This window comes from Rattus norvegicus, chromosome 14 (assembly GCF_036323735.1).
Source record: "Rattus norvegicus strain BN/NHsdMcwi chromosome 14, GRCr8, whole genome shotgun sequence".
NCBI classification, from domain to species: domain Eukaryota; kingdom Metazoa; phylum Chordata; class Mammalia; order Rodentia; family Muridae; genus Rattus; species Rattus norvegicus.
In genome coordinates, this window is record NC_086032.1 from 9,506,678 (window position 1) to 9,519,126 (window position 12,449).

At 46.6% G+C, this 12,449-nt stretch overlaps 2 protein-coding genes across 43 annotated transcripts in view; both read left to right on the plus strand.

The window, feature by feature from the left end:
- Lin54 (lin-54 DREAM MuvB core complex component) overlaps nucleotides 1–7,414 on the plus strand; it is a 79,999-nt gene extending 72,585 nt beyond the window's left edge. For all 7 annotated transcript variants that reach the window (XM_006250658.5, XM_006250661.5, XM_006250657.5 and 4 more), the window contains 3 exons: nucleotides 3,004–3,074; nucleotides 5,995–6,071; nucleotides 7,146–7,414. The gene's annotated coding sequence lies outside the window, so the exon portion shown is untranslated. The remainder of the gene's footprint in view (nucleotides 1–3,003; nucleotides 3,075–5,994; nucleotides 6,072–7,145) is intronic.
- Nucleotides 7,415–11,977: 4,563 nt separating this feature from the next.
- Sec31a (SEC31 homolog A, COPII coat complex component) overlaps nucleotides 11,978–12,449 on the plus strand; it is a 54,925-nt gene continuing 54,453 nt past the window's right edge. For 23 of the 36 annotated variants that reach the window (XM_063273700.1, XM_006250678.5, XM_006250680.5 and 20 more), the window contains exon 1: nucleotides 12,179–12,319. The gene's annotated coding sequence lies outside the window, so the exon portion shown is untranslated. Of the gene's footprint in view, nucleotides 12,320–12,449 lie in introns of all 36 variants that reach the window. The other 13 variants (XM_006250677.4, XM_063273696.1, XM_063273698.1 and 10 more) reach the window with 3 other exon arrangements.

A 12,449-nucleotide genomic window follows, 5' to 3' on the forward strand; every position in this document is an offset into this window, starting at 1 on the left:
AGTCCAACAAGATTTTTTTCTCCTGCTTTACTCAGGATTGAAGTCAGCCATGTCGTAAAGGGATTAATTTACTCAAGCCTTTCCATTATCTACTTTTATCTTATTCGGGTGAAATAAACAGCTTTTGCTGTTATTTCCCTTTTTAACTACTTATTTTATTCTTTTAAAACATAGCCCGGGAACTTTGGGGAAATCACGTGCTGGGGAAGACACGGTGCAAATGTTTGCTTGACTGTCAAAAATACAAGGTTTTATGCTTTTTTAACACTTTCCTGAGTGAGTTTTTTCACAATTAACAGTACACAGTTGGGTGAGGTTTGGCGTTGTCTCATTTAAGCAGCTCTTGGCCCATCTGAGTTGGGATTCAAGCCCAGAACTTGTGCCTGGTTTCAGCCACTGCATCACCAACCTGCGCTTGTCTTTAGAACAGTTCCAGTTTTATTATCTTTCTGAGGCAGGTTTGTTTCCTAGAGTCTGTTCTCAAGCTGGGGGTGATCTCCCATAAGGCTGGCATTAAAGGTTCAGGCCAGTTTAGCGGTCTCACCTCACCTTGTAAGGACATCATTCTTGCTGTTCTTTTAGACAAGTCTCCCATAACCCAGGCTAGATGAGACTTGGCTGTGTAGCTTAGCATGACTGTTCTATTGATCATCTGGCCTCCACCTCCCCAGTGGTGCACTCCTGCCAAGCCCAGTTAAGGAGCTGGAGTTGGACTTAGGGCGTTGGGAACCTGGGGTAGTGTTCTACCAACTGCACTGTGTCTCTTGCCCAAGAAACTCAACTCACATTAACTCTTCCTTTGTATATCCCGCCCCTCCCTAGAAGCAACTTTGTAGAGATTGCCTGTTCCGGATGTTTCAGATAGATAGGATCATAAACTAGTACATAGGGTTTTTGTGGCTGGCTTTGTTCCTACAGAATAATGGTAGGTCACCCTTTTTGTTAGGCAGTAGTGGCAGTGTGTGCCGGGCAAGGGCAGTGGATTAAAGAGGCAGGTCACTTGCTTTCTATTGCCAGCCGGCTCCACAGAGTGAGTTCCTGCAGTCAGTCAGTGCTATACGAAGAAACCACATCTTGACAAACTGAAAAAGGGTTCACTCTTTATCGCCTAAGTGTAACCTTGTGAGTGTCGGACATTGGTGGTCATTGTTGCCGCTTACATTTTGAGTGTTACTAATAGTGATACATGAGTGTTAGTGGACAAATATTGCTACATCTTTGTTCTCTGGATTATTTGCTCCTCAAGTTCCTGTCTCTCTTGGTACCAGCAGAGGGTAAAAGTGCCATTTCCACCTGTGCGCAGGCTCAGAGTGGTAGCTTGTAGTAGGGCCCCTTCATCCTCACTCCCCCATTTGTAAGAAAGAAACAGTAAGCAACTTGAGAGGCAGAGATAGTCAGTCCCAGTTCCAGGCCAGTCAGAGTTACATAGCCAGACCCGACTTACAAGCACCTTAAGAAGAATCTTTCTCTGGCAGGTGTCCTCCTGCTCTGTGTTACTGGAAAGCAGTTGGCTATCCAGCCTTGCACAAAGTTTTGGGCTCAGTTTGTAGCTCAGCAAACAAACAAAAGCCATTAAAAAAAAAAAAAGACCAAGGCCAGGCAAGATGGCGCTGGTGGGAGTACTTGTTTAAGCCTGGTTACATAATCAATCCCAGAACCCATGGAAAGGAGGGGAGAACCGACTCCACATGGCCTGACTTCCACATAAAAGCCAGGGGACTTCTGTGTCCCCCACAAGATAATGGGGTTAAGTTGAAAAACCATATTAAGTGTTGGTGCAAGGATTTATGTGTGTGGGCGGGTGAGGTTAGAGAAGACACATGCAGAGTTCCAGGCCAATCTGGGTGTCCATATTAGATTTGTCATTGGAGAGATGGCTCAGTGCTGAGAGCACTCGCTGGTCTGGTGGGGGCTGGGGTTTGTTTCCCAGCATCCGTACAGCAGTGCACAACCAGCTATAGCTAATTCCAGGGAGCCGACACCCAGCCCTCTGAGTATCAGGCATGAAGGTGGCATGCCGGCATGCACACAGGAAAAACAGCTGTACATAAGTGTAAGTTTATAAAAAGTATGAAGGCCATGTATGATTGGAGGAAGTTTTGTGATTATTACCCCAAGGATACTTTTCTCTTCCTACATTGTTAAAGATTAAAGAGCGCGAGGTAGTGCTCGGTGCCGAGACACTGCTGCAGAGGTGAGATCCAGGCTGCCCTAGGCCTAGCGTTCTGTAGCTGTGATATACGCCATGAGCACAGCAACTCTCATAGAAGAAACCATTTAGCTGGGGCTGGCGTGCAGCTGTAGGGTTCGCCCATTACCCTGGGGCAGCCGCACATGGCACTGGAGCAGATGCTGAGAGCTTCACATTCGCCAGAGAGCGAGACTGCGTGGGCTTTCGGGGCTCTGACAAGGCCATACCTCCTAATCCTTCTACTCTCGCCTGGGACAAAGCATGCAAATACAGGAGTCTGAGGGGCCAGTCTCGTTCAAACCACCACATGGGCTAAGCGGTTTCAGGAACATAATCTGCTAAGACATTCACCAGAGTGGGGCGGGTTGCAGCTGAGCAGGGAGACGGTGGACCATCTAAAGCAAGATGCCTGTTTAACTGGGTGCCTGCTGCTGTGAGTCTCCTAGGACAGGTACCGAGGTCCTCATAGTCCTACAAGTCTGTGGCCCTACTCTGAATGTCTCTGGTCTTCTCATGTGATTTGACTACATGGTAATACTGAAAAATGGGGAATTGCAAAACACATTTAGGTAAATGTTACAGACACTAAAGAGACATCAGAGAACTTGTGTAGACATGTGGTGGTTTGTGTGTTCTTCCTGTTTGCTCTTGTAGCTGCATATCCGATGATTAAACCCTTCACTGCTGTTCACATAATGAGCTGTTGTGATTACTGAGGAACTGATGAGGATGTGCAAGCTTTACTAAAGGGATGCTGTGCTAGCAGGTGTCGGCCCCTGGCACGTGATTAAAGTCAAATCTCTTTTTTTCAGGAATTGTATTCTTGGCGATGTCTGAAAGAAATGTGTGGCTTTGAAAGAAGATTATGAAATATACAGGAAAGGTATAGTCATTTGTTTTATATATATTAAATATTCTGATTTAATTCAGAGTGATGCAGTCTGTCCAACTCAGGCCATCGGTCTTAATGGCAGGCAGGTCTTTTAGTTACTTTATGTGTGACAGTGTTTTGCCTGCATATGTGTCTGTACCATGTGTTCACGTGGTGCCTGAGAAGACAGGGAGAGGGCATCGGATCCCCTGCAACTGGAGTTGGAGATAGTTGTGAAGCTGCCGTGTCTGTGCTGTGAATTGGACCCCAGTCTCTACAGCAAATCCCCTTCAGGCTCAGAGCTGAGCTGTATGCGGGTGCCGGCCGCAGTTTGAGCCTTTTCTCCACACTGATCCTCACACTGGCCCTATGGGCGTCACAGTCAGCTTTACTGGAGTGTTAGTCCTGTGCCTTTGGGCATCTGACTTGTCAGATTCCTGGCTAGTTCTGTCAGCACCTTCAGTGCTGTGTCCTGCTGTAATAACTCATTCTCAAGGTTTTCATTTTAAAGATTCTGTTCTCTGCTGTAGAAAGTGTTGGAGTTCTGGAATTTCTGTTACCAAATTTAGGTAGCCCTAAATTTTACTTTTTCCTTCTTGAATATGAATTGAGCCTCTTATTAAAGTCAAGTTGGTTCAAAGTGGCAGACATTACTCTCTCTTTATGAGGATCCGGGGGTAGCTCTAGATATTCCCATAGCTGTTTTTGTCTGAGGACCAAACTTGCAGAGTGTGTTAGCTTCCAGACTTGCTTTGCTGATGCATCTGGCTCCCGCTGAGGGAAAGGGCCATGAGAACGGGAATCTTCTAAATCTGGGTTTAGAAAGTCTGCCCTGTCTGATTAATCATAGACAGGGGTTGTCAGAGAACACCAGGAGGCGGAGGTCAGAGCAAGTGTCTTGGAGGCTTACTATAAAGTGTCCGTTTGTTTCATATTTATATGGATTTATACTTAGCGTTTGGATTTGGTGTTTGAATCTGGTAAATGAGTGTAAGAGCATGTGTCCAAGTAAGTGGTTCCTTTTAAAGTTTTCTGTGTGTAGGTGTTAATGCCTATATGTATGTATGTCTGCACTGAGTTCATGCCTGGTTCCTGGGTCCAGAAGAGGGTGTCAGATCCTGGGAAGCTGAAGTTAAGAGCGCCTGAGCCATGTGGCTGCTCAGGCAGCAAGTTCTCATAAGTGCTGGGCCAGCTCTGTGGCCTGGTGGCGTGTTGTTCTCCCAACCTCCACTTTTGCTTTTCACGACAGTCTGCATAGTCCTGGCTGTTCTGGGACTCACTATGTAGACCAGGCTGACCTCCAGTTCATGGATCTTTTTTGAAGTACTTGATTTTTTTTTTCTTGCCTATGTTTGCATAGAATATGGAAAATTCCTAGGGCACTTAAGTGTTTGAAATCAGAATGTTTTCCTTAGTTGTTTTCTGGAGCATTTCTTTTTAATTACGGAGGTAATTAGAAAAGCTGATGGAACTAGACTAAAAAATTAGGTGTCCCCCTACTTAGAGTGGGACACTCTTATTAGTATTTGGAGTGGGAATGTGGTCCAGTTGAACAAATACTTTACATTACTGAAGTATTTTACGTTTCCCCCAAAGCTTGATGTGTATAGTGCGGTGAGGATGTATTTGCAATTGTCTCCTCCTTGGTGCTTCTTTGTCCCTTTGTGGGCATTGGCTCTCTTCATGAGAAGATTCTAGGTGGACTATCAGGACGTCAGAACGTTGATATTCTGTAGACTGCTGGAACAGTCTGGGTTCTCTAAAGTCACAGAACTGAAAGGATAATGAATACACACACACAGACGTGTTTACTAGAGGGCCTCACGGGCTGAGGTCCAGCCAGCCCAACAACGAGGAACCAGGAAGCTGGTAGTGTCCGTCCACAAGTTCCGCTGTGGTAGAGAAACACTGGACTCTGAGAACTGGGTTCTGATACCAGCACGAGGTGGGCAAGCTGGTGGGAAGTGAATGCTTCTATGGATCCAGAGGTGTGCCCTTCCCACCTCCAGTGATCCAATTAAGAGCACCTCAGGGGCCCGGCTGCTGGGGCTTAGTCAGGCTGATGGCCCAAGACTCGCACACATTAGCCTGACACTGGCTGTCTGGAGGCCTTCTGTTACTCTTCCCTGTCCATAGAGCCCACTTTACTCACAGATAAGACTGACTTTGAAGTTGAGGCACAACCTTGTTACCTTCAGAGTTGTTGCATGAGAGCAACACAGTTGGGCTACCAAAAACAAAACTGTACATGAGGTTCTCACGTGTGATTGCAACTGTTGGATTGAAGTCATGGCTATCTTTATTCTCAGATGTGTGGTGCTGCATCTGGGTTGCAGGTTCGCCACACCTGCTGGGAAGATTTTAGTTAGAAACCTAAAACATACCTTCTATGTATGAAGCGGCTGGAGAGCTGGCTCAGTGGACAGCGCACTGGCTGGCTGCCCTTCACAGGACATGGTTCACTTCCTGGCACTGACAGCTGCTCACAGCTACCTGTACCTCCAGTCCCAGGGGATCTGAAGCCCTTTTCTTTGGGCACATGTATTCATACAGGCAAAACACACACATATAACAAAATAAATAACTCTTAAGGAAATATATTAAAGTACAAAATAAGCAGTTTTATTATATGATAGGGTAGACGTTTTAATAGCAGCTCGGTGATGAGAAGCTACACGAATGAGAACAAACTATTACAACACACCTGAAACAGGCTTTATGGGTTTGACACGCTTTACATTAGAGAATTGATATTTAGTTGTAAAACTGAGTGTACATTTTAAAGGGCCAGGAGAAAAGAACAAAGCATTTCTAAGTGGAGCTTGAATGCTGCAGGTGCAGATGTCTGTGCTTAGCTTCCTCCTGCTGTTCACAAAGTCAGATTTAAATACGTGGTGTCATTTTGCAGTGATTTGTCTGTTTTTTCTTGTAGGAGTGAAATCAAAGGATGTTTTTCCATGATAGAGTAATGTTTACACATGTATTCAGTAATGTGAAGATTTATATAAGGTAAGGGATTTGTAAACTTACTAAGTTGTTTTTTTGTTTTTTTTTTTTTTTTTCTACTTCATTTTTTTCCTTTTTTCACTTTTCAGCAGTAAGAAGAACTAAGTTCTTTATGTGAGCCGGACTTCTAAGTTACTAGGCTGGTGGCCTTCAGCTCTAATTTTAATTTACATCAGTCTTTCAGGGACCTGGGATTTCCATGATTGCTGGCTTGGTTTTTCCCCAGAGTCCTGATGTGTAGAAATAACTTTGAGGGGATACAACCAGTAGGAAACGTGGCTGGGGATCAGTGTAACCGAACCTGTGGCTGTGTGAAAGCCAGTAACTGTTTCCCTGATGTCATCTATGCCTGAGCACTTTCTTTATGTGTGGAAGAAGGTATTTGTGCCCTGGCCTCACTGCCTCCGTAATGTCATCCAGACCAGCAGACACCCAGACCAGCAGACACCCATTAGTTAGTTGGATTAGGAGTCAGTGCTGGATGGCATGGCTGTACAGAGGGTACTCTTCCGTGGCCTCTTAGCTGGACCAAATGGACAGGTGGGATTTTACAACCACCAGTAAAAGGAGAACTGGTAGGGTGACAGCTAAAGGGGTTACTTAGCTCCTTCTAAATGAAGAATGTCACTTTGACATTAGGAAGTTGGGGATAATCAGAGGTATGGCCCAGCAGTTAAAGAAATACTGCAAAAGGGAGCTAGCTAGTCCTCAGTTCAGTGTTCTAGCTCCTTCTGTCAACAGTCCTCTCCTTATGGCACACCTGCCTGCCTGCTGGCCTGGTGTGTGTCTTCTCATCTAGAGAACCTGAAACTACAGATACTTCTAAAATCAACTGGGAAGCAAAACCATAAAATCAGCAAGACAGTTGGTTCACAACAACCTTTATGTCTGCCAATAATGGAAAAGTAGAAAGTTCTATGACAAATAGCCTATAAATGTTGAAAAATAAAAACAAAATGACCCCTAGACTGGAGCCCAGGCTCTTCTATTACAGGGAGACCCCCGTCCCTCTAATGTGTCCTCCCTCTCTGGGGCCCATGCCTCATTCCTTCTCTAACAAACCTGTTCTTCACACAGGCCTGGTGACCTCAGTTAATTCCTGGGATCCACAGTGTGGAAGAAGAGACCTGACTCCTGAAAGTTGTCTTCTGACCACATATACATAATAAGTAAACAAATGTAATTTTGAAATCTCAAAATAGTAAAGTTAAAAAACATAAGAATGCTGCTGTTTTCTGAAATGTAAGCATGATGCAAAGGACTTGTGACAGTTTTGTTTAAACTTTATCTTCTTGAAATGAGAAAGGGATTAAACTGTCAAAAGAATTAAACTCTTTGTAATTCTTTCCCTTTTTGTAAAGATTTATTTGTAACGGTAATGCCGTCTGCAGTGCCCTCGGTGAGGCTGGAGTGACAGGCAGCTGTGAGCTGTGTGAGATGGGTGTTGGAAACTGAACTCTCCTGCCTCTGGATGAGCAGTAAGCTCTCTTAACTACTGAGCCGCCTCCAGCCCAGCTTTGTGAAAATGAATTTGAAGTCTTGCGTTGTGGAGAAAAAGCAAGAGTGCGTGCTGTGCTGGAATGTTGTGACTGTCAATGAACTGAAACTTCCTGTCCGAGTTGCTTTCTGTGGAGGGCTAGCTCAGACAGGTGACCTCATGCACATTCCTCAATGCAGGAAGCACATTAAATGACGTAGCTACCTAATAAAAATAGCCAGTTTGTCGTCCCTGTGCCACTGCCTTAGCTGCTGCTTGCTCATTTGTACTGTAATAATAAACAGTTTTCTCCTGCTCTGAGCTCTTCATTGCTTGCTATGCCAAACCACAGCATTTGCTGCCCATACAAGGGAGTGGGGAAAGCTAGAACTCCTTTCTCTGAGTTAGGACTCTCCTCCAATTAATGCAAGCTTGGAAACAGCTCGTCAGTCTGTGTCAGGGCAACTTTCTGGTGCCATCCAAAGGTCCCCAGTGGGGTGTTGAGTCACCATCACTCTTGGCTGGGGACCAGTGCCCCTGGTCTTCTAGTTTCTCACTCCTACCTGTTGGTTGGGTCTGTAGCGTGTCTGAGGGTCAGACTGCCTTGCTTTGTCAGGTAGAGAGGATGCTGTTCCCTTTGCAAGGGCAGCCTATCGCTTTCTTAGGCTCCTCTGGAGTTGGCAGCCTCTGAGGAATAGAATCTGCTTACCCAACAGGCTGTACCTCATTGGTCTCCAAACCTCACTTCATTTCACCCCATTGTCTCCCCTTCTGGCCAGCATCACTGGGTCCAATTTCATCTGAGGACTTCATGACATCTGGCCCAGTAACTGGTGTTGGCCTTGTCAGGAGTCTTCAATAAGGTGGAACACTTCTTTAGAGGGCTGTATCTTGGATATCAATTGGGCCCTTGATCTCTTGGAGATGCCCTGTTAGGAGTTGGGGTCACTGATCCACTTCTCCCCAGGGACCAGGCCTCTTCTGTTGCTGTAGACTCATTGGGAGGTTAAGTTTCTGGAACTTCCTCAAAATGCTATCATTTTTCTTCCGAGTACAAACTTTAGTTCTAGGTTTGACTTATTAACAGTAAAAGGCTACTTGTGTTCCTCAGTTCACTGAGCTGCTGTTTTCTTGAGAGAACCTGGGCCCAGGCTGAGGATGACGTGCTTGTCTTTGTGCCTCCCTCCCACGAACTGGCATAGGCACTGGCACCTGCTCTTTCCCCTCTTTTCCTCTGTTGTACCTATAACTCTGTTGCATTTCTCTTTATCTAAAACCCAGTGAAACAAAGTAACCAGTTGCTGGGTTGTGCTTATCTGACTTAAGCAGGAGGCTCCCTAAGGCTGCCATCTTCTTTCTGGTCATATTTACCCTCTGACATTTACCCTCTGACATCAAAGTGCAACTAACTAGCTTACATAACTGGAGCCTTATGCCCGTCCTACCAGTTGGGTAAAAGCCAGTCGAGACTGCTCCCTGTTCCCTGACAATCATCTACAGGAGGTAAGGACAGCTTTTAAGATTTCATGTAGGGGCTGGGGACATGGCCCAAGGGTTAAGAGCTAATGTTCTTTCAGAGGAACCAAGGATCAAGTGACACCTCTGGCCTTTGTCCCTGGATTCAATGTCTACCCCCACCTCCCACCCCCACAGACGCATAATTAAACTTAGGAGTTCATGCTGCCTGCAGCTCCAGAAGAGACCAGCCATCCTCGACTGGCTTAGGATAGGAGAACAGGCCTTTCTGAGGTGCTGCAGGGTGTGTGACAGCAATGGCACAGAGAACACTAACCAGTCAAACTAGCTCTTATTAGCATCACAGGGATTGAGCTGTGCACCAGGAGGCTCTGCCACCTCCCCTGCTGTCTTCTATCTGACCTGGTGGATTTACTGACTGACTCTATCCACCGCTTATATACTTAGTTACCTCCCCTCTGCCTTCAGTGAGTAAATCAGTCTGCAAATGAACTTTCTTTCCAAGAGTTTCATTTTCATTCCACACAGCTTGGTTAATAAGTTCCCTGAAGTGAGCTAAAAGGCTTTTGTGAATGGTACTAGTTTTTCCTTTATAGGTGCAGGCAGTTCTTTGCAAATTCTGATATACATACTTTTATTTTCCTCTTTATTAAACTCAGACTCTCCAGTCTGACAATGCCACCCATGTTCAGGGTGGGACTGTCCTTTCCTGCACCCTGGAAGTCCCTTATGTTTGTTGTGCTGGAGATCACTGCCTCTCTCTGTTCCTCTCCTGCTGGACTTACAGATGCTGGCTGCTGTCCTAAGCTAGCTGTTAAATGGGTCCTGTCTTTGGACTACCATTTCCTCAGCTCTGTAAACTTGCTTTTTAAAGTGAAATACATATGTAGGACACTGAGAGGGTGAAAAAACATTTCTACTTTCCGGTACTTAAGTCTACTGGCTTGTTAATAGGGGTTAAAGAGAGCCTCGTGTATGCTAGGCGTCTTAGGGTCTTACTGCTGCGAACAGATACCAATGTAAGTTTTATAAAGGACAACAGGGGCTGGCTTACAGGTTCAGAGGTTCAGTCCATTATCATCAATGTGGGAACATGGCTGCATCACAGCCTCCAGGCAGGCATGGTACAGGAGGAGCTAGGAGGAGGGTCTCTATGCCCACCCCACAGTGACACACTTCCTCCAACAAGGCCACAGCTTCTAATAGTGCCACTCCCTGGGCCAAGCACATGCAAACCATCATCACACTAGGCAAAAGCTCTTACACTAAAGTATGTCCTCAACATGTAAAGACAAGGTGTCACCCTGTAGTTCAGGCTGGCTTCGCACAGTTTTCCTGCTTCTGCCTCGAAGTCCAGCTTGCTTACACTTTGTGTTCAATAAAGAAGCATTTATTTCACTTAAGGAGTCTAAGAAGGTGTTAACAGGAAAGTTGGGTGTGATAAACAAGTTATGTTAGAAGACCTCAGCTCAGTCCAGGTGCTAAGAGTTTATAACAAGTGATTTTCATCTGGCTCACTTTCACTTGTAATCCCACCCTAAATAAAGAGTACAACGAGGCAGCACATTCATTAAGGTTGGAAGCTCTAAGGGAGATAGTAATGTCCTTTTTAAGTGTCTGGGACCAAAGGGTCCCAAACCAGCCTCATCTGGTAAAAATTCCGGAAATAAACTAGAGCTAGCTTAAGTTGGGAATAGGGAATTTCAGCACCTAATTTCTTTTTGTTGTTTACGGTTTATTCATTTTTTTTTATTTTTTAAGATTTTTATTTTATTGTATGAGTACACTGTAGCTGCCTTCAGACACACCAGAAGAGGGCATCAGATCTCATTACAGATGGTTGTGAGCCACCATGTGGTTGCTGGGATTTGAACTCAGGACCTCAGGAAGAGCAGTCGGTGCTCTTAACCACTGAGCCATCTCTCCAGCCCCCAGGTTTATTCATTTTTTATGTGTTGAGTGCCTGCATTTATGAAATTGCTCTATTGCAAGCAGATATTGCTGGAGGTCAGAAGGTGGTGTAGGGTCCTTTAGAACCGGAGCTACAAATGGTCGTGCACTGCCATGCGGGTTCTGGGAAACCCAAGTCCTCTGCAAAAGCAGCAAGTGCTCTTAACTGTTAAGCCATCTCTCCAGCCTTTGGTGGTGGTATATTTTGTTTTGCTCTTTTGAGAAGGACTCTCTTGCAAGAGTGGCCCTGAACTGATCTTCCTGCCTCTACTTCTTGAGTGTGGCATCATATGCATGAGCTATGATGTCCAACTCAGCAACCATTTTTCATTCTTCTGCTCTGCAGACCAGTTTCTACATTTCCGGTTACTGGTTTATATCCCTAATCGAAAATCTCAAATGCTCCAATTTACCTACACGCATACGCACGCGCGCAACAGTTTGGGATTTTCAAATTAGGATGCTTACTTTATTCCAGTAGCCCAAGGCGAGTGCTAATAGGTCTAAATACCATGGATAGTCACTGAAATATTAAGGATACCAACTTCATTCGATATTCCTCACTCACGCAGCTATGACTCTATAGAGTATACATAATAGCCTTTGGGTGTGTGCGACAAAATCACGTAAGTGCTCAAAAGGAAAAGGTAGCCGAGCCACAAACTGAACCGGTCCATGCAGCTCAGTTTTCGCTCGCCCAGTCCAGTGTCGGCTTCGTCGCCAGCAGCTGCTGAAGCCTCACAGGAGTGCTACGTGGCGTCCTCCCCGTCACCGCTCTTCTTTCCTGACGGAGACGCCCAGCGCGACTTCCCCTTGATCCACTGCCAAGAGGACGCATCCTTACGTTAGGCGCCTCCTCACAAAGCGCGGCAGTCTTTACCTCCGGCCCGATTAGTCTTCCGGAGCCGCTGCTCCCGGAAGTCCCGCGGGGTGGGAGGAGCGGACCGCTGCTCCCGGAAGTGCCGGACGGCCGGGTGGGCGTGGCGAGTCGCCGCACCCGGAAGTTGCGGCCCGCAGGCGGGGCTGCGGCTGCCACGTTGGAGCGGAGCGTGGAGGTGGCCCTGGGCCGCGGAGGAGGGGCGGCGGCGGATCCTGGGAGAGTCCGACGTTCGCCGGCTAACGCAGGACAGGTCACTGAGGTCCGCCAGGTGTGTCCGCCGTTTGTTTCCTGCCCCTCGCCAGGTTCGGTGTCCGCTGCCGAGGCCCGAGGCCCTTCTTCCGCTGTCGGCGCGCCCCCCTGTCTCGTTTCGGCCCCGCCGGGACAACGCCTGGAGTCGCAGCAGCCGGGTGATCGCGCCCGTCATCCTCTACCAACGTTTCCAGGCTGCCCTGCTCGGGAGTGAGTGAGGTTAGGAGCCTTTCAGACCTCTGCACAAAGTGTTGCGATCCCCAAGGGCATGGAAGGGAACCAGACCTCGGGATTATTTCTTTGACTTCAGTTAGGTTGAGATTTTTTTTTTTTAAATTGCGTTTGAACT